Source organism: Phoca vitulina, unplaced genomic scaffold (assembly GCF_004348235.1).
Source record: "Phoca vitulina isolate PV1807 unplaced genomic scaffold, GSC_HSeal_1.0 scaffold11, whole genome shotgun sequence".
NCBI classification, from domain to species: Eukaryota; Metazoa; Chordata; class Mammalia; order Carnivora; family Phocidae; genus Phoca; species Phoca vitulina.
The window spans coordinates 22,704,287-22,725,935 of record NW_022589714.1 but is presented as its reverse complement, the minus strand read 5'-3'; the positions used below and the strand labels follow the sequence as shown (position 1 = coordinate 22,725,935).

The 21,649-nt window shown below is 34.4% G+C and overlaps 1 protein-coding gene across 1 annotated transcript in view; it reads right to left on the bottom strand.

Annotated features, from left to right (window-relative positions):
- LOC116635504 (protein eyes shut homolog) overlaps nt 1–21,649 on the bottom strand; it is a 370,431-nt gene that overhangs the window by 160,833 nt on the left and 187,949 nt on the right. The window lies entirely within an intron of this gene.

The window sequence follows — 21,649 nt, the reverse complement described above, 5'->3', positions numbered from 1 at the left end:
AGAAATGTGGGAGTATAGTAGGCAAAGAAGGAAAAGGAAGTGTAAAATGGAATAATGCAAGGATGATAAATAGAAGTTGTATGGTACTGACTTCTCTTTCATCACACACCACTGGTGTGTGTGTGGGGGTGGGTGGGTGAGATTAATTCTGTCTGGAAGGCATCATTACTCCCAGAGGAAAAACAAAACAAAACAAACAAAAAACCCACCAAAAACAAAACAACAACAAAACAAAACAAAACAAAACAAACCCAGAGATTTTTGAGATTTTAATATTGACCCAATTAAAAAAAAAAAAAAAAGTAACTACAACTCATTGAGGGTTTTCTCGGTGTAAATCACTCCAGTACTTGATTAATAATAAAAACCATAAGAGTGCTTGGGTGGCTTAGTTGGTTAAGCCTCCAAGTCTTGATTTCCACTCAGGTCATGATCTCGGTTGTGAGATCAAGCCCTGAGTCCCTCTCAGCATGGGATTTGCTTGAGATTCTCTCTCGCCCTGTGTCTCTACCCTTCTCCCAACCTTTCCACTTATGCGTGCACTCTTTCTCTCAAAATAAATAAATAAAATCTTAAAAAAAACCCTGTAATCATCACAGTTTAAGGCCACATGGGTTTTAATTCCCTTCAGACTCATATAGAGAAGAATATATTATATTAAATATGTTCATTTAAAGGAATTAATATAGAAGTATTAAATTAACACAGTAGTATTGAAGATTGAGTTAGACTATATAAGAATATACAAGCCATTCAATAAATGATAGCTTTTTGTTTTGTTATTGTCCAATTTCACTCAGCAAGTAAGTGTCATGTCTTGGATTAAAATCCAGGTTTGTCAGATTCAACATCCCACTGTTTTTAACTATACCTTGACTGTCAATTAAATATTGTTAAATGATCTATGTCATTATATGATGTAATTAATTTGTTAATTCATATAAAATATTTATGTTAAGTCTGATTTTTTTTTTTTTTGAGATTTATTTATTTTAGAGAGAGAGAGCACGGTGGGGGGGCAGAAGGAGAGGGAGAGAAAAACTTAAGCAGACTCCACGCTGAGCACGGAGTGGAGGAGGGGTATTGAGCTCAGGACCCTAGATCACAACCTGAACCAAAATCAAGAGTCAGACCCTTAAACAACTGCGCCACCCAGGTGTCCCAAGTCCAATTTCTTAATGACCATTCTAGATCATGTAGAAATTAAATTTGGGGGTGCCTGGGTGGCACAGTTGGTTTAGGGTCTGACTCTTGGTTTTGACACAGGTCATGATCCCAGGGTTCTGGGATAGAGCCCCACATCTGACTCGCTGATCAGCGGGGAGCCTGCTTCTTCCTCTGCCGCTCCCCCTGCTTGTGCTCTCTCTCTCTGTCAAATGGATAAATAAAATCTTAAAAAAAAAAAAAAAAAGAAATTAAATTTGAGTTGTAAATTTCCTCTTTTTTTTTTTTTTTAAATTTTATTTATTTATTTATTTGACAGAGAGAGAGACACACAGCGAGAGATGGAACACAAGCAGGGAGAGTGGGAGAGGGAGAAGCAGGCTTCCCGCTGAGCGGGGAACCCGATGCGGGGCTCGATCCCAGGACCCTGGGATCATGACCTGAGCCGAAGGCAGTTGCTTAACCAACTGAGCCACCCAGGCGCCCGTAAATTTCCACTTTTAAAATTCAGTTGTAAGTATTATAAATCTATAAAATATAAATTCATATAAGTAATATATTACCTTAAAATATGCATATGGAAAAGGTAAAATTATAACTTTCCTAGAATTAAAAGTTATGAATGATCATGTTCATTTCAAATATGTTAGTCATAACTTCTGAATATAAATGAATAATCTTGCTAAGATTTAAGAATACTTTAAACAAATATATGTGATCCCAATCTATGTGCAAAGTAATATGCTAAGCACGAGGAATTCATCAGTGACCAAGTGAAACGGATATCAACGTGAAAAACTAAGAACTTAATGAAGGAAACAGAATTATTAGGCAAGCAACATCATTAATTATGAAAATAATAGTCTAGAGAACTCTGAGAATATGTAGCAGGGACATTAATAGGACACAAGAGAAAGCTTGAACAGTAAAATGAAATCACCTGGGAAAACTGTCAAGGGAAGAGTATTCTAGGAGAAAATATCTATCTAAAGATTTGAGATGAGTATGACATTGGATACTTCTGAATAAGTAAGAGAAGTTGAGCTTCTAAGTGTAGAGGAAAAATAAATCATGATAAAATATAAGCTCTTGATTTAGAGAGAGACTATATTAAGAAGGGGAAGGCATTATCAACAAGGGCTCACATTTTATCTGAGGGCAATGGAGAACCTCTTGGAACCTCTTGGTTTTATTTTATTTTATTTTATTTATTTTTATAAAATAAAATCTTAAAGTTTTATGTAGGGATTAGTAACAGCAAATTTTATTTTAATGACAGTTTATTGGAAGGGTGGGTGATGGCTTGGTGGACACAATTGGGAGAGTCGAGACATTTGTGGAGTCAGTCGTACTAATCTAGAGAAACAACAGTGATGGCTTGATTAATACAGAGGCAGCAGAAATATAACAACACTGGTGGAATCCAGAAATATTGAAATAGTAGAATTATACTATTATATATAATAGTATACCTTATATAATTATAAGGTCTTTAAGGCTGCTGACCTAACTAAGGAGAGGGAAAGAAATCCAGGAGGACCAGATACAGAAACAAGATGGCAAGGGGTAAGGATATGTCACAATCACTTAAACATACACCAAATTTGAAGTGTACTGGAACGATATCTTTGTAGAAGTATTCAGATTTCTGGCATATACAGATGAAAGCATAGGAGAGAAAACTGGGCTGGAGTTCTAAATCTGATTACATTAATCACATTTTTTTAATATTTCAATATGTATGTGAAGTTGTTGGAAAATTGTTTTAAATGAAAAAGACTTGATCTTGTTTAAATCATGAGGAAAGTATACATAGGGAGATAATAAAGCAGTATGGAAGAAAATATATGTCAATGAATACAGTTCAAGTAGGAGAAAAGAAAGAAGTTTATTGTAGATTATTAAGGTTGTGACTGTGGTGGAAGAAATCTGAGGATTTTACCTTGTGGGATCTTCTATTTTCTTGTAAAATAGGGGACAATTAGGGAAATGGTGAGTTTGAAAGAAAGACAAGAATGGACAAGACTTGAAGTGAACAGTGAGGAAAATGTGAGAGCATGTTCATTAGGAAAAAATAGAAGGATCACTAGGCAATATTGAAATACTTTTGTAGCTGTAAATCACAAATTTATAGCAGTATAAATCTGCACAGGTGCATTATTTCCCCAGTAGCCTAGTTGAAAAATATAAAATAAAAAATTCAGTAGTAAATGGGTTTAAACAAACTCAGTCACCAATTTATTTCCACACTGAAATACTCAGAAACAAATTTCATTTGCATTGAAGCAGAATTAGGTCTGTGTGACATTTTTAGACTAGCTGCAGATGTGAGCTCGCATTACTGCATGGCTAATCCCGTGCTTCTCAGAATTCTCTGGGTCCCTAATTATTGTGCATTTATATTTTGTAAGAGAAAATCACTTGATAGTTGCATTTCTGTCTCAGAAAATTTAAATAAATAAAAATAGAAGCTAAAAAAATCTCTATGAGGTCAATTTGCTTCTATATATGTTGAATACAAAATACTTTGGATTTTATTAGGATAATGATTAATATAAACATCACATATGGATAAATTTAAATAAGGAGCTATAATTTAGACTCAAAAGGCAATGGTATGGACGCAGTTTTTCACTTATAAAGACACTGTTAAAATTCTGTCCAAAGTAGCAAGTCAAAGGACATTCTGTTCACTTCTAAACACACACACACACACACACATGCATGCACACATATATTTTCACATGTGTTTAAGATTTGAAATCAGGAATCATGATCGTTCCATGTGATATTGTCACCTTTTAAATTCATGATTCAAGAAGTCTAGAAATCCAGGGACTATGATGGAGCCATTCATAGCATAATTACAACCATAATATTACTTTGCAGCAATGCTACCGGGATACTATTTCACAGGAAAATCTACTGAGCTGTACTACTTTTGTAGTTTAGTTACTTTAAATATAAAGCTCAACATATTCAATAGTTAATAAAACATAGGTAACTTTTCTTCCATTCACATTTAGAAATCATCTTAAATGACCTCCTTTAAAAAATAAGGAAAGAGATTCACACAAATCCATTTTATATAAACAAAGAACAATCTGAATATAATGTGCCTATTTGCATTGTGCTCAATACATAATATCATGAACTGTGTAAACTTTAATGAATGTGTAGCTGATTCCACAAAACAGTGATCTTTTTCATTTTTACCCCATTATGAGTATGGTTTCCAAAATAAAGAGCTTTATTTTTATAAATTAAATATTATAACTGATGAAACATACGCAAATTGAGAATTAGGAATGTAGGAGATAGAATGAACAGATATAAAAATTCTAATGTTTTGTTCCTGACCTCTAGAGAGTGACACAGCACATTTTGGACACCACAGATTGGACTGAAATTGTGGGAGGAGGGCAAAAGATGTTTTAGAAAGGTCAATATAACTATCAGCATCATGGAAGATGAAAATTCTAGCAGGGAGTCCAGAAAAGGGGAAAATGATAAATTTTAAAATTAAATCTGAGGGAAAATCAATGGAGAAGAGATTACCAATTTAGGAAGAAGAATATTCAGGACATGATTTCCAAGAGGACATGAGATTAAGCAAAGGGATTTAGGTGAAAAATGACAGATCCTGAAGAACAGTGATGTTCAAAGTGACAGAAGATATTTCAAAATAACTGCATTTTGTTAAGGAAAACAAAGGAGGGAAAGGTTTCAAGAATTTTTAGTTAGTACTTATTTAAATTAGGAAGTGATTTTACTAAATTTGATCATTAAGATGCAGTTTAATTGATGTGATAGGAACAGAAAGATTAGAGTGAGATGGTGGGTTTACAGGAGTAAGAGAAAAATCCAATGGTGAAAACTCCTTGGGGGAAAAAAAAAGTATATGAAAGAAAGAAAAGTGAATAAAGAAGTCACCAAAGGGGAGTTAAAAATCTCATTTTAGACTTCAGTTCCTATAAAAAGCTTTGTTTGGCCTCAAAACTTTATGTTGGGTACCCCTTCACGTGTGTCTTCATATTGTGATATGTATTCACCAAGTACCTATTCACAGGAAATAGTGTGCAAAAATGCATTTTCATTCTATTCCCTAAAAATCATTTTACTTCTATCCTTCACCTTTATATTATTTTAAACTAAAGAAAGTCAAGAATGCAATAAATATCAGGAATGTGTAGGGGTCAGTGATGTTAGAAGGTGGAACGAGCCATAAGACAGTGCATCTCAAGGATGAATTTAGGAATGAAGAATGATAAAGGATTAGGTTTGGGGATGAAGTAAGGTCAGAACTTTTTTCCTGCTCATTTTCATTAGGTATAAATGTATAATTTTATGAAACTATTTTTATCATGCTGAAATGGCCAGGAATTAAATTGTCTGTCATTATTTTAAAACTATTTTCCTTTTTGTTCCACATGCTCAAAGAATACGTTTCAGCATTTGTAAGTGGTTATTACTGAAGAGTACTTATAAGAAATAGAGTTTGTCTTCTGTGAATTAAAATAGGTTTTCTCTAAGTAACCTAGACTAGAAAATATTTTTCAATAGCCTCACCATGTCTGTGTGTGTGCCTGTGTGTGTGTAGCTTTCAGTACAACCTAAGTAATCAGAACATAATAGTATCACTATTTTATTCTCGTTTTGTAGATGATTAAAACAAAAATTTAAATGATCACATCAAGGTTCATTATTTACCTCATTCAAGATCGTAAGTCCTATCTCATGGCTGAGATCATATATTTTGCTAGAATGCTTTCTAGTTCAATGAAGAAAAAATACATCTCAGGGGACCATCTAAATTATACTTGTCATAATCTACTTAGTGTATAACATCAGTATCCAAAGTGGTAATGGAAATGGAAAGAAATGTGTTGTAACTCAAGTGAAGAATGAATGATGTTTGGTAACTAACTTAATATATAATATAAAGGAGTTATCACTTTAAGGATGATCATTTTAATTAGTATTATGAATTCTGTATTAACTTTGCTATATCTTGTAGTTAAATTGTATCAAAACATTTCATTTCATATATGATATTGTGAAAGGTACAGATTGTTGTTGATACATCAGAATATATTCTAATGAATCAGAAGCTATCTAGTAATACTCCAAGTTTTTAAAATATTCTCAGCAAGATTATCATTATCTAGAAATTAAAAATATTAATGTTAAGCAGAAAATGGTGATAATAATAGCATCATACCTTCACCAATGTGATTATTTGCTTTTAGGAAACAGAAATGGTTTTATAAAATCAAAATTTGGATAAATCATGCCTTATTATTTTTTAAAATATTTTATTTATTTATCTGAGAAAGATAGAGAGAGAGAGAGCACAAGCTGGCAGAGCTGCAGGCAGAAGCAGGCTCCCCACTGAGCAGAGAGCTGGATGTGGCACTAGATCCCAAGGTCCTGGGATCATGACCTGAGCCAAAAGCACACGCTTAACCAACTGAGCCACTCCCACAACCCAGATCATGCCTTATTTTAGACTTCCTTTCTCATCTTATTTAATTTAGAGTATTATTTTATAGATTCAATCTCTTTTCCTTTTTTAAATTAGGTGAAACTTCCTTTCCATTGTCTATACATTTGAGCTTCCATAAAAATTTTTAAAGAAATGCTTTTTGTTGTTTTAAAATAGTCACCTTTTTAATTGAAATTTACATGATTAAAATATATGAAAACCCAGGGGCCCCTGGGTGGCTCAGTCGTTAAGCGTCTGACTTCAGCTCAGGTCATGATCCCGGGGTCCTGGGATCGAGCTCCGCATCAGGCTCCCTGCTCCGCAGGAAGCCTGCTTCTCCCTCTCCCACATCCCCTGCTTGTGTTCCCTCTCTCGCTGTGTCTCTCTCTGTAAAATACATGAAAACCCAGAGGCTATATGTAGCTCATAGCCAAAACACGTTTTGAGAACTGAAACTATTTTTCCCCTTTTAGGTATCAATCCTTGCTTTCTAAAATTTATTCCTTGAAAATGTTAAATACCATAGACGTGGTAGACTTTCCTACATCTTTTAGTATGTGCTAGAGTTATAATTATCCCTTGCTGAGGTCTTGGATAAATGATTTTTATGTATCCTGGTATCCTGTTGGAGGCCCACGTCCTTTGAGGATCTAAATGTCAAAACGAGGAAATAGTAGCTGTAGTGGACATCACTGACCTGGACACGGCCCTACCATTAGGTTGTAATACTGTTTGTAATATTCCCACCTTCTATGTTAAAATAAAAATTGTAAATTACAGTTTTTGAAAGACAAACCAGAACTACAGAATTTAGGATATTTACTCTTAACTAACAAAGTGGTTCTATTTACAATATAATTTACTTGAAAAAAAGTCATAGAGCTAAAACAAGATGATTCATATTTCTAAATGGTTTAAGGAAATTAAAGGAAAGGTAAAGTCAAGAAAGAGGAAAATTAGAAGCCACAATAAAGGTGCTTGAAAAAAGGAACCCTAAACTGAACAGATATTGTGAAAGTGAAAAAGAATTAAAACACAGACATAGAAAAGATAAAATAATTCAGATAGCCAACTATTATGTGACCCTAACATATACAAGACAAAGTGCTCTCTATTAAAAGTGACAAACATGTAGAATATTTTCTTGAACATGTTAAAATTTATTAATCCTTATTAAGATTTTGTTTTATTATTACTAAAGTTTAAAAAAGAATAATTTAAGTCATTAAAATGATTTCATGAGGACGTTATGAAGTAAACACAGCCCTCAACTCTAAAAACTATTACTTGTTCTACCCAACTCCCGATAGAATATACAATCAATTCTTTAATCTATTTTTTCAAGAAATTACTTCTATGATACCAAATTATATATATAATATTTCATATATTTTATATTTTATACATGTTATATATATATTTATACATATATTTTTCATTTTATCTAACTTATCAAATATTGCGGCATAAACTTGTTTGCTTTATCATCCTCTTAATGTTCATAAGAATAATAATGATGACCTCTATTTTATCTATAATGTTACTAATTTGTGTCTTCTCTCTTTTTTCCTTGGCTGGTGTCTACCAATTATATTGGCCTTTCAAAGAATGAATTTCTGCTTTTGATTTTCTTTAATGTTTTCTTATTTTTAATTGTATTGATGTCTGCTCTAATTTTTACTATTTTTCTTATGTTCACTTAGGTTAAAATTGTTCTTCTTTATCAAATATCTTAAGGTGGAAACTTACTGATTATAGATCTTTCTTATTTTTCTAATATATGAATTTGATGTTATACATTTTCCTCTGTGCACTGGTTTTGATGCATCTCACCACGTCTGATAAACTGCATTTTCATTTTCATTTAGTTCAAAATATTTTCAATTTTTCTTGAGACTTCTTTGACCAATGTGTTTGTTAAAAGTGAATTGCTAAATTTATAAATATTTGCACATTTTTCAGCTATCTTTCTGGTATTGAATTCTAGTTCTATTCTATTGTGGCCTGAGAATATACTTTGTACAATTTCATTCCTTAAAATTTGTTTAGGTGTGTTTTAAAACCTAGAATGTGATCTATCTTGCTGAACTCTCCATGTGTACTCAAGAAGAATGTGCCTTCTCCTATTGTTGGATGAGATATTCTGTAAATGCCAATTAGATCAAGTTTATTGATAGTTTTGAAGTGGTCAGCCATAACTTTATTAGGTTTTTGCATGTTTGACTTATGGATTACTGACAGGAGTATTTGTTTTCTCTTTCTCCTGTCAGTTCTATCAGCTATTGCCTAAAATATCTGAAACACTTATTAGGCACATTAAAGACTGTTATGTCTTCTTGGAGAATTGACCCCTATGTTATTATCTAGTATACCTCATTATCTCTATAATTTCCCTTGTTATAAAGACTGCTTTATCTGTAATTAATCTAGCTACTCCAGCTTTCTTTTGATTTGTAGTAATGCGGTATATCTCTACCCATCACTTTACTTTAACCTATCTGAGTCTTTATATTTAAATGAGTTTCTTGTAGACAACATATAAACAAGTCTTGTTTTGTGTTTCTCCATTCTAGTAAGCTCTGTCTTTTTTGTCGCTGTATTTCATTCATTGCCAGAGGACTCTTTTTCTGTATGCTCTGATTTTGAGTATTAATATAATTATTTTTATCTCATTTTTTAGAACATAAATTATACTTCTTATAATACATTTTTATTGCTTGCCCTAGAGTTTATTGCTTGCCATAAAGTTTATATTTTTAGCTAACCAATGCCATCTTTAAAAAAAGGTATTCTTTTTATGTGTAGCACCCGTACCTTCTGTGAGAATATACTCCATTTCTCCCTCTGTCCCTTGTGATAATGTTGTCATTCATTATCCATATGTTGTTAATTACCCCATACAGTGCTACTATTATTACTTTGAATGTTATTCTTAAATCAATTAAAAATAAGAAAAATAAGGGACTGCATTTTATCTTTATTTATTCCTTCTCTGATTCTCTTCCTTTCTTTGTGGATCTGAGTTTCTGACCTGTATCATTTCACTCTCCCTAACAAACTTCTTTTTAGCATTTTTTGAATGATGCATTTGTCTGCAATGAATTTCCCCAGTTTTTGTTGGTCTGAGAAAGTCTTTATCTTTCACTCTTTAAGTATAATTTTATTTAGTATAGAATTCTAGGTTAGCAAGACTATTCTTTTTCTTTTTTAAATTTTTATTCCTAGGTATCTTCTTATTTTTGGTGTAATTGTAAATGGGATTGTTTTCTTAATTTCTCTTTCTGTTGCTTCATTATTAGTATATAAAAATGCCCTGGATTTCTGTTCATTAATTTTGTATTCTGTGACTACTGAATTTTTATATCAGTTCTAGCAGTTTTGGGGTGGAGTCTTTTGGGTTTTCTACATAGAGTATCATGTTATCTGCAAATAGTGAAAGTTTTACTTCTTCCTTGCTGATTTGGATGACTTTTATGTATTTTGTGGTTGTTGTCTGCTTGCTGAGGGTAGGACTTCTAGCACTTTGTTAAATAACAGTGGTGAGAGTGGACATCCCTGTCTTGTTCCTGACCATAGAGGAAAAGCTCTCAGTTTTTCCTCATTGAGGATGATACTAGCTGTGGGTATTTCGTATATGGCCTTTATGATGTTGAGGTATGTTCCCTCTATCCCTACTTTGTTGATGGTTCATGAATGAATGCTATACTTCGTCAAATGTTTTTTTTTTTTTTTTTTTTCTGCATCTGCTGAGAGGATCATATGGTTTTTATCCTTTCTTTTATTAATGTGGTGGATCACATTGATTGACTTGTGAGTATTGAAACACCCTTGCAGCCCAGGAATAAATCCCACTTGATCATGGTGAATAATTCTTTTAATATACTATTGAATTTGATTTGCTAGTAACTTGTTGAGAATTTTTGCATCAGAAATATTGACCTGCAATTCTCCTTTTTAGTGGGGTCTTTGTCTGGTTTTAAAATCAATGTATGCTGGTCTCATAGAATGAGTTTGGCAGTTTTCCTCCCATTTCTATTTTTTGGAACAGTTTGAGAAGAATAGGTACTAACTCTTTAAATATCTGGTAGAATTCTCTTGGGGAGCTATCTGGCCCTAGACTTTTGTTTGTTTGGGTATTTTTTTGATTATTTATTCAATTTCTTTGCTGGTTATGGATCTGTTCAAATTTTCTATTTCTTCTTGTGTCAGTTTTGGTAGTTTATATGTTTCTAGGAATTTATTCATTTCTTCCAGTTTCCTCAACTTGTTGGCATATAGTTTATAGTTTTTCATCATATTCTATTATAATTGTTTGTATTTCTATGGTTTTGGTTGTGATCTCTCTTCTTTCATTGGTGATTTTATTTATTTGGGTCCTAACACTTCTTTTTGATAAGTCTGGCTAGGGATTAATCAATTTAATTATTTTTTTCAGAAAACCAGCTCCTGGTTTCATTGATCTGTTCTACTGGGTTTTTCGTTTCTATATCACTTATTTCTACTCTAATCTTTATTATTTCCCTTCTCCTGGCTTTAGGCTTTATCTGCTGTTTTTTTTTTTTTTTTTCAAGCGCCTTTAGGTTTAAGGTTAGGTTGTGTATTTGAGACCTTCCTGCTGAGTAAGGAAGGTCCAGTATTGGTATACACTTCCCTCTTAGGACCACTTTTGCTGCATCCCAAAGGTTTTGGACTGTCACGTTTTCATTTTTATTTGTTTCAATGTATTTTTTTAAATTTCTTCCTTAATTTCCTGGTTAACCCATTCATTCTTGAGGAGGATGTTCTTTAATCTTGATGTATTTGTGGCCTTTCCAATATTTTTCTTCCGGTTGACTTCAAATTTCATAGCCTTGTGGTCTGAAAATATGCATGGTATGATCTCGATCTTTTTGTACTTGTTGAGGGTGGACCCAGTATGTGATCTATTCTGGAGAATGTCCCATGTGCACTTGAAAAGAATGTGTGCTCTGCTGCTGCTTTAGGATGAAATGTTCTAAATATATCTGTTAAGTCCATCTGGTCCAGTATGTCATTCAAAGCCATTGTTTCCTTTTGGATCTTCTGCTTAGATGATCTGTCCATTGCTATGAGTGGGGTGTTAAATTTCCCTACTATTATTGCATTATTATTAATGAGTTTCTTTATGTTTGTTATTAATTGTTTTATATATTCGGGTGCTTTCACATCGGGGGCATAAATATTTACAATCGTTAGATCTTCCTGTTGGATAGAGCCTTTATTATGATATAGTGCCTTTCCACATCTCTTGTTACAGTCTTTGGTTTAAAATCTAGTTTGTCTGATATTATAATGGCTACTCCAGCTTTCTTTTGATGTCCATTACCATAATAAATAATTCCCCATCCGCTCACTTTCACTCTGTAGGTGTCTTTATGTCAACATAAAAATGGGTCTTTTTTTTTTTTTTTATCCATTCTAATACCCTATGACTTTTGATTGGAGCTTTTAGTTAATTTACATTGAGTGATTATTCATAGATAAGAAGTTAATGTCATAGTATTATCTGTAAAGATGTTTCTATAGATATTTTCTGTTCCTTTCTAGTCTTCTTTGCTTTTCATTTTTCTTTCCCATTCAAAGAGTCCCTTTTAATATTTCTTGCAGGACTGGTTTAGTAGTCACAAACTACTTTAGTTTTTGTTTGTCTGGGAAATTCTTTATCTCTCCTTCTATTCTGAATGACAGCCTAGCTGGATAAAGTATCCTTAGTTGCATAAATATTCCCATTCAGCACATCGAATATATTATACCACTTTCTTCTGGCCTGCCAAGTTTATGTGGATAAGTCTGCTGCTAATTTTATTGGTCTTCCCTTGTAAGTTAAGGATTTCTTTTCCCTTGTTGCTTTTAAGATTTTTTCCTTATCTCTGTATTTTGCAAATTTTACTACAATATGTCTTGGTGTTTCCCTGCTTTTGTTGATTTTGGTGGGAGTTCTCTGTACCTATTGGATTTGGATGTCTGTTTTCCTCCCCAAATTAGGGAAATTTTCAGCTATAATTTCCTCAAATAAACCTTGTAACTCCTTTTCCCTCTCTTATTCTTCTGGGACTCCTATGATATAAATGTTATTACACTTTATGAAGTCACTGAGTTCTCTAAGTCTAACTTTGTGATCCAGTATTTTTCTTTCCCTCTTCTTTTCAGCTTAATTTTTTCCCATAATTTTATCTTCTATATCATTTATTTGTTCCTCTGATTCTTCCATCCTTATGGTCATTACATCCAGTCAGTTTAGCATCTTGGTTATAACACTTTATTTCAGCCTGACTAGTTTTTAGGTCTTTAATCTCTGCAGTAAAGGACTCCCTGGTGTCTTCTATCCTTTTCTCAAACCCAGCTAGTATCCCTATGATTGTTGTTTTAAATTCTTGTTCAGGCATATTACTTATATCTGTTTCAATTAGATCTCTGGCCATGACCTTTTCTTGTTCTTTCTTTTGGGATGAATTCTTCCATCTTGGCATTTTTATCTTGGTCTCTGCCTTCCATTTGTAAGGAAAGCATGTCATGTTTCCTGCTTCTGAGAGTAATAGCTATATTAAGAAGAGCTCATATATTGTCCAGGGCCTGGCGCTTCAGGAAGTGTTTCTGGTGTATGCTGTGTGCACTCTGATGTTGTATTTTGGCTATTTTTTCCCTCCAGTCAGTCTTCTGCAGAGTTTCTCCTTGCCTGTGGTGGGGAGTGTTTGGACCTTGTCCATTGTGTGGTGAGTTTTTCACTAGGTGTGTTTTGGTTGGCTTGTTAAAAGAAGCTAGATCCTGTTTCCACTACAGCTAAAGCTTTACAGCCCTATTTGATCAGCATACTTGGTGCATGCAGGGGGTTTGTGCTGGTCTTCTGGGGAAGGGGTCCACTGCTGCTCTGACTCTCAGGCAACTCGCCCTAGTAAAGAAGCACATGCAGAGCACAAGGTGGCAGGGCTTGGTGTAATCAGCTCAGGCATCCACTGTGGGCACTCTGCTGCTTCCTAAAGTCAATCTGTGCTGATGGTTGGGGGTAAAAATGGTGTCAGCTTGCTCCCTCCTCCGTGGAGAGTGGAGTTCATGCCCACCACTGTTCAAGAAGCCCTCACAGAAGAGCAAGCCCTCATGTGTCCCAGGCAACTGTTAGATCCTTGCCTTTACCCTGTCTGTGTCCAAGCCATCTGCCCACCTGGTGGCACAGTGCTCTTGTGTTTTACCTCCGATGTGCTGGCTGGTTTTCAAAACTCCAAATTTTAGGGACTCAGTGCAGCATAGACCCATGCTGATCCTCTGGGGGAAAGTCTTACCAGGCTGTTACTGGAGCAGGTTTGTCCCAGAAGGGCAGTTTCAGGAACACACAGGGGCTTGAAGTTTATGGTGAAGCACAGCAAAAAGCCCACCTCCAGGTTAGCTGTCCTCAGCAGCTGCATCTGCTCCTATGCTAATGAGCAGGGCAGCAAAATGGCACCCACTGGCCTTTTGTCCCTGGAGAGGTAGTGCCACCTCTCCCAAATGCACTCCAAGAAGAGAAACTGTCTCTCTCAGAGCAATCTTGGGGATCCTCAGACCACACTATCTTTTCCCAGGCTTCTGCCCTCCTTCTTCATAGGAGTACCACTACACCTGTCAGCTCCTTCAGGTGATGGCGTGGACTTCTAAACCTTCAGTCTTTGAATGCCACTGCTTGTAAAAACTTGCAATAATCAGTCCCTCTCATTTTCCCAGTCAACGGTTTTGGGGAAGTGTTTTTTCTTGCACAATCCTTTCTCTCCTCTCTTTGTGATCAGAATTCCCTCCCCTCTGCAGCACCTGCAGTTCTTCTTTTCCCCAAAGCACCTGCAGTTCTTCTCTTCCCCAAAGCAAGAAAAAAAACACAGTCTGAAGAGACAAAGCAAGCATCAGATCCAAACTCTGATATGACACAGATGTTAAAATTATACAGATAATTTAAAATAGCTATGAATAATATGTTAAAAGCTTTAATGGAAAAGAAAGAAATAATGCAAGAACATGTGGGTAATGTGAACAGAGAGATGGAAACTCTAAGAAAGAATCAAAAAGAAATGCTAGAAATTATAAAACAAAACAACACAAAACACTAACAGAAATAAAGAAGACTTTGATGGATTCCTTAGTAGACTGGACACAGCTGAAAAACTGAGGAAAGATCAGTGAGCTTGAAAATATAGCAATAGAAACTTCCCATATTAAAACTGAAAGAGGAAAATGATGGGGAGAAAAGCAGCATATCAAGGAAGTGTAGGATCATTTTAAAAGTGCAACGTGTTTTGGAACATCAGAAGGTGAAGAAAGAGAGACTAAGACTGAAGAAATATTTGAGGAAATAATGGCTGAGAACTTTCCAAAGTCCCTCTCATTTTCCCAGTCAATGGTTTTGGGGAAGTGTTTTTTCTTGCACAATCCTTTGTATGCTGCTCAGTCTCTCTCTTTCTCTCCTCTCTTTGTGATCAGAATTCCCTCCCCTCTGCAGCACCTGCAGTTCTTCTCTTCCCCAAATCACATCTCCTTACCTCCTTCCTTCCACGATGTGGCCTCTTTTCTCCTTCTATTTTTGAAGCTTGTTCTCTCAGTCCTCAGATTTCTTGGGTGTTCAAAATGATTTAATATTTATCTAGCTGTGTTCGAGGGATGAAGCAAGCATAGGGTCCTTCTACTACCCCACCATCTTAACTGCTGCAGGATTTTTCTTTTAACTCTTTATATCACTGCATCTCTTCTTGTTTGCATAGTTTCTGTTAAGAAATTAATTTTTATCATTGTTCACCTTGTGAGGTGATTTTTTTCCCTCTTTACTTCATTCAAGATTCTCCTTGTCATTTTCTGCAGTTTGAATATGACAATGCCAAGAGGTTTTCTTTGTTTGCTTGTTTTTCTGTATTTATTTTGCTTAGTGTTCTCTGAGATCCCTGGATCTTTTTTGTTGTCTCTTCAGACTGTGTTTTTTTTTTCTTGCCTTTTGGAAGGCCTTGCAATTTTTGTTGAAACCCAAACATATTGTTATTGGATAATAAGAACTGATGTAAATGGGCCTTCAGTGTGACAGTCTTCATATATCTGACTAGCACTTGGGCTTTATTTAGTGTTTGCTAAACCTATAGGTGTCAATAGCTTCAAATTCCTTTAGTGACTTTTTGTCTTCTCTCTTGACTTTGGACTTTTGTAAGTACTCCTTACAGAGAACATCTGATTCTTGCAGCTATTTCAGATGTAACCTGGTATTTATACTGAAGGTCTGTTGGTTTGGTGTTAGTGTGTAAGGGAGGACAAGCATTCTATAATCTTCAAGTTAAATCTCAATATTTTATTGAGTCTGTGACTTAATCTTTAGCCTTGACAAATGATTCTCCTTATATAACTTGCCCCTCTTAAGTGAGAAAGGAAAGCTAGAGGGGGCTGGAATGTGAGGGATGTCTTTATCCATAGCTGTGAAACAAGACTATGGTAAAACTTTCCGCCTGGAAACTAGGCTTTGGCCATAAAGAAGGTTTGGGTTTATTTCAAAAGGATTACTCTTCCCCTCCCATTACCTGGGTCTCAAGGGATCATTCTCAGATATTTATAGTAAGAACTTGGTAGATATGTTGAAGGTAAAATCCATGAAATTGTGGGGGCCTACCTAAGGCTGTGGCTTCCAGGAGTTTCTTCTCATACTAGTCCACACTTAGCCTTTAGCAATTCATTAAAATTGCCATTTAAAGTTCCTATCAGTGTATGCCTCCAGTGGCTGGGGCTATAAGTTAGAGGATTCTGTTATGACTCTCCTTATTTACCCATCTCTCCAGATTTCAGGGTGGCAGTTTCCACTGCAACCTGTTTATTGATAGGTCCAAAAAAGTCATTGATTTTCATTTTGTTCAGCTTTACTTTATATGTCAGGGCTATAACCCAAAGTCTACATTGAATTTTACTGATTTTTTTTTTTTTTACTGAATTTTCAGATATGCTAGTGATTATCTACCATCTAAGCAAAGGGTTTTGTATACTTCCAACATTATATGGATATAGCACAATTTGGTTATCCATTCAGCTGTTGATGAGCACTGGTGTTGTTTCCAGGTACTGTCTATTACAAATAAAGCTACATTAAACATTAAAGTACAAGACTTTGTGTGGAAATACATTTTTATTGATCATATCTGAATACCTAGGAGTGAAATGGATGATTCATATGGTTGGTGCCTGTTTAACTTCTTAAGAAACTGCCAAATGTTTTCCAAAATTGTTTTACCATCATACCTTTTCATCAGCAGTTTTTGAGGTTCCAGTTACTCCAAACCATCTCCAACATTTGGTATGATAAGTCTTTAATTTTAGTAGTTCTAACACATATCTCATTATGGTTTAATGTAATTACTAATGATTTTGAGCATCTCTTTCAGGCTTATTTGCCATCTGCATATATTATTTAAAGTATTTGTTTAAATTTTTTGCTTACTCTTAATAGGGCTGTTTGTTTGTTTATAATTGAATTTTGAGAATGGTTTACATTCTTGACATACAAATCCTCTGCCAGATATATGATGTGCAAGTATTTTCTCTCAGTCTGTAGCTTAAATTTTCATTCTCTCAAGAGTATCTTTTATAAAGCAGATCTTAGTTTGATGATGCCCAAATTATCAATTTTACTCAAAGCTCTGGAACTAAATATAAAACCCCTATCAATATGGTGAAATACAACAAGTAATCATTTTGGTTTTGTTTTTATTTTTGTTTTTTTTGCTTGTTCACTTCCCCCTGTAGACTTCCATCTTCAATCTCTGCAATCTGGACTGACTTCTTTCCAGATGGACACCCAACTGTCTTGCTGGAACTTCCTACACATATCATCCTGCCTATTCCTTTTGCCTCACTTCTCAGTTGGATCCTTGTTTCGTGGACCACACATATTAGTTCTCTATGTGAGTCCTCCTTTTGGTGGAGATCATTTTCCAATAGGCCTCTCAGCAAGAGTGAATGGAAGACACAGTTTAAAACCTCAAATATCAGAAAATATAATTGGAGCCACCCCTAAAAATATCTAAGTATAAGTGGCATCTTATTAGATTCACCTTTCTTCTTCTTCTTTTTTGTTTTTGACTGAGTGTAGAGTGCTGGATTGAGGATAATTTTCCTTAAGGAAAGGCATTACTTCGGTTCCTTTTTTTATGAAAAGTACAATAAAATTCTTATTTTTCATCCTTTGTATATGACATTTCTCTTGGTTTTTCTCTCACAAACCTTTATCTCTGGTGTCCTAAAATTTTCATGATTAAGATTTGAATGTCATCTGTCATTCATTTAGGTGTACCAAAATAAGGGGTGTGTGTGTGTGTGTGTGTGTGTGTGTGTGTGTGTATTGTTAGTGTTGTTAATTTAGAAACCTTTGTCCTTTAACTGTAAAATAGTATTCCTCAAGGCAATTATTTTACTTAGTGGTTTCTTTATTCCACTGAGAAGTATGGTGCAAACAATATTTGATGACATCCATGATATTCTCCATTTGCTAGTTGTTCTTTTTGAGGCTGAACTTCAGAATATTCTTTATACTTAAAATACTTTAATGTTTTTATTTGTAAATAAGAGACACTTTCTTAGCAATTCCTTGAGGATATGTTTTTAACTTCTTACCTAAAGATTACAATTACCTTCTGGCAGTCATGCATGGAAATTGACAAACAGTAACAAAACTATGCTTCTTTTGTTTTTATTTTTTTTGCAATAAAAATACATTATGTACGACATTACTTAAAAGAGCTGTAAGAAAATAACACACCTGCTTGTTTTCCTACTAATGGTATATGTTATTTTTATCTACTAGAGAAACATTTTCCTCTAATTACCATGTAGATAATTCTATTTTAAACCAGAGAAAACTATTAACTAAAATTATTAACATCTTAATGCACGCTTATTGCATGTGTGTGTGTGATAGTTGCAGTTGTGCTATATATAAGAATAATTTAATAATTTTATAAGACAAAACTGACCAGTGCTCCTTACAAATAGGGGTACTCTGGTGGAATGGAAAGAATATTACTCTTAGAGTACAGAAAATCAGACTTAAATCTTCATCATTCTATGACCTAGAATTAACAACTTAAATTTCTCCATGTGCTTTATCATACAATTTCTTAGCCAAACTTCTTATATTTTGCTTTGCACTGAGGAAACCATATGCCCTAAATTAGATTAGCCAAATTATTTTTAATTGTTATTTCAGTCTTCCCAGGTATTATTTTTTTCCGATTTAAAAATGAGCAAAATTGGTCTCAGAAAGATCAAATAACTCATCTAAGATCATATAGTTTGTAGGTGATAACCTGAGGATCCAAAACCACTCTCATACACTGGTTACTACTATTTTTGTGAAATTTCTCCTTAATGTCCCCTGGCACCCTTAGACATTACTACCTATAGTTATCCATTATGCCTTACAGATACATTTACAGATACAAATATGAGGAAAAAATTATATTGCAAAGTAATTTTAATTGTAGAAATCTATTCAATATTCTAAAACTCTCTTGGAAGATATATACATATAATACATCCCCTAACACATACATATTAAGGCTGAAACGTATTTCCAGAATGATGACTATAGGAAAAGAAGGAAGAAGAAAAAAAAGAAGAAAGGAAGGAAAGAAAGAAAGGGGGAGGAAAAAGAAAGGGAAATTAAAGAAAAAAGTTCAAAGCATAAGGATGCTGGAGCCATTAAATAAGGTGATATATTAGGGCACCTGGGTGGCTCAGTTGGTTAAGTGGCTGCTTTCTGCTGAGGTCATGATCTCCAGGACCTGGGATTGAACCCCGCATCAGGCTTCCTGCTCGGCAGGGAGTCTCCTTCTCTCTCTCTCTCTCTCTCTCTCTCTCTCTCCCTTTGCCTTCCCTACGACCTGTTCTCTCTTTCTCAAATAAATAAATAAAAATCTTAAGAAAAAATAAGGTGATATATATGAAAACTCCAAGCACAATTTTGGCATATACTATGTTCCCAGTTAAATTTTGTAAGATGTAACAGATTTTCTAAGATTGTGTACTCTGGCTACAAATATGAGGAAATCTTCTATTTATAGGCTTACATAGTCTATATGCGAAAATACATATTTCTAATGTAACTGTATCTACTTCTAAGCAAGAGGCCTGTGGTTAGACAAGGTCATTGCTAATCTCTACGGATATTAAAGCACTTTTAAGTATGGTGAGTTTAAAGTCCTTAGGAATGTGATCTTAACAATGAAGAGAGGAATTATGGCATGTAAGCAACTCTTCAGAAGTCTCATTTAGGGTTAGGATTGATTAAAAAAAAAGTATACTGGAAGTGTGAATGGTAATTTGATTCCAGAGAAAATGTAAAGGAATAGAAAAACAGAAATTACGTGATAGAGTAAAACAATTTCTTCAAGATGTCAGAATAAGAGTTCACATTTTATCGAGGGCTTAACATCCATCAGGCTCTATGCTAAATGTTTTATACTTTTAACTTTCTACCTTTGAAATTAGCACAAATATTTACCTCCATTTTATAACTGAGGCATGAAAATGTACAAAGATGCATATTGTTACAAACTCCTCTCTCACCATAAATTCTCTTAAAATTCTCCCCATTAAAAATATTTTTCTTGAAGGCAATATAGTATAAAAGAAAGAAGAGTTTATGAAGAAACAGTGGAACTAGATTATGGTCCAGACACTGCTACTTACTAGTCAGAGCGTCCACGTACAATAGCAGTTAGAGAACTCATTTTCTCATTGGGGAAAAAAAAATAGAGTTTGATTAAACAATCTTTCATATACCTTTCAATTCTAACACTGTATGCTGTTGTACTTTCTTTAAAATAATAAAATACACTGTTTATAATGGTTAATTTTATTTACCAACTTCACTGGACCATGGGATACCCAGGTATCTGGTTAAACATTATTTCTGGGTTTGACTGTGAGGGTGTTTCCAGAAAAGATGAGTATTTGAAATGGTACACTGAGTAAAGCAGATAGCACTTCTCAATGAGGGTGGTTGTCACCCACTCTCCTGGAGGCCTGAATAGAACAAAAAGGCAGAGTAAAGTTGAATTCTCTCTGAATAACTGCATGAGTTGGAATACTGGTGTTCTACTCTTGGACTGGTAATTACACCATACAATCCCAGGCCTTCAGACTGAGACTAAAAGATACAACCAGCTTTCCTAGGCTTCCAGTTTGTAGACAGCAAATCGTAAGACTCCTCAGCCCCCATAATCATGTGAACCAATTTATCTCATGGTAAATATCTTCATATTTTTATAAATAAATAGATGAATAGGTAACAAATAAGTAGATAAATAGAAGATCGATGATGATAGATAGATAGATGATAGATAGATAGATAGATAGATAGATAGATAGATAGATAGATAATTACTTCCATCACCTATTGGTTTTGTTTCTCTGGAAAACCCTAATAAACTATTATTCCTGATAATATTTGGATTATGTGAAAAACAACTCCATATTTAGGGTTCTCTATATCTATTATATGAATTGATTTCTTCATTCATTTACAAATTTAGTTTGCTTAAGTAGAACATGCCACTAATGCAAAATTCTTACTCTTAGAACATACAAACTGGCTTATGAACCAAAGGAAAACCATATTTGGAAGTGCTATATATGTAACATATTTTATTATTTTCTCTTCCATTTTGAAATAGTTAAGAATTTGGGCACCTGGGTGGCTTAGTCTTTAAGCGTCTGCGTTCGGCTCAGGTCATGGTCCCAGGGTCCTGGGATCGAGTCCCACATCGGGCTCCCGGCTCCACGGGAAGCCTGCTTCTCCCTCTCCCACTCCCCCTGCTTGTGTTCCCTCTCTCACTGTGTCTCTCTCCCGTCAAATAAATAAATAAACTCTTAAAAAAAAGAAATAGTTAAGAATTTATACCTTGCATTTTCAATAGCTTGTTTCCATTCCATGGGACATGGTCAATAATAATAATCGATAATAAAAAATTTCTTTTTTTTAAAAGATTTTATTTA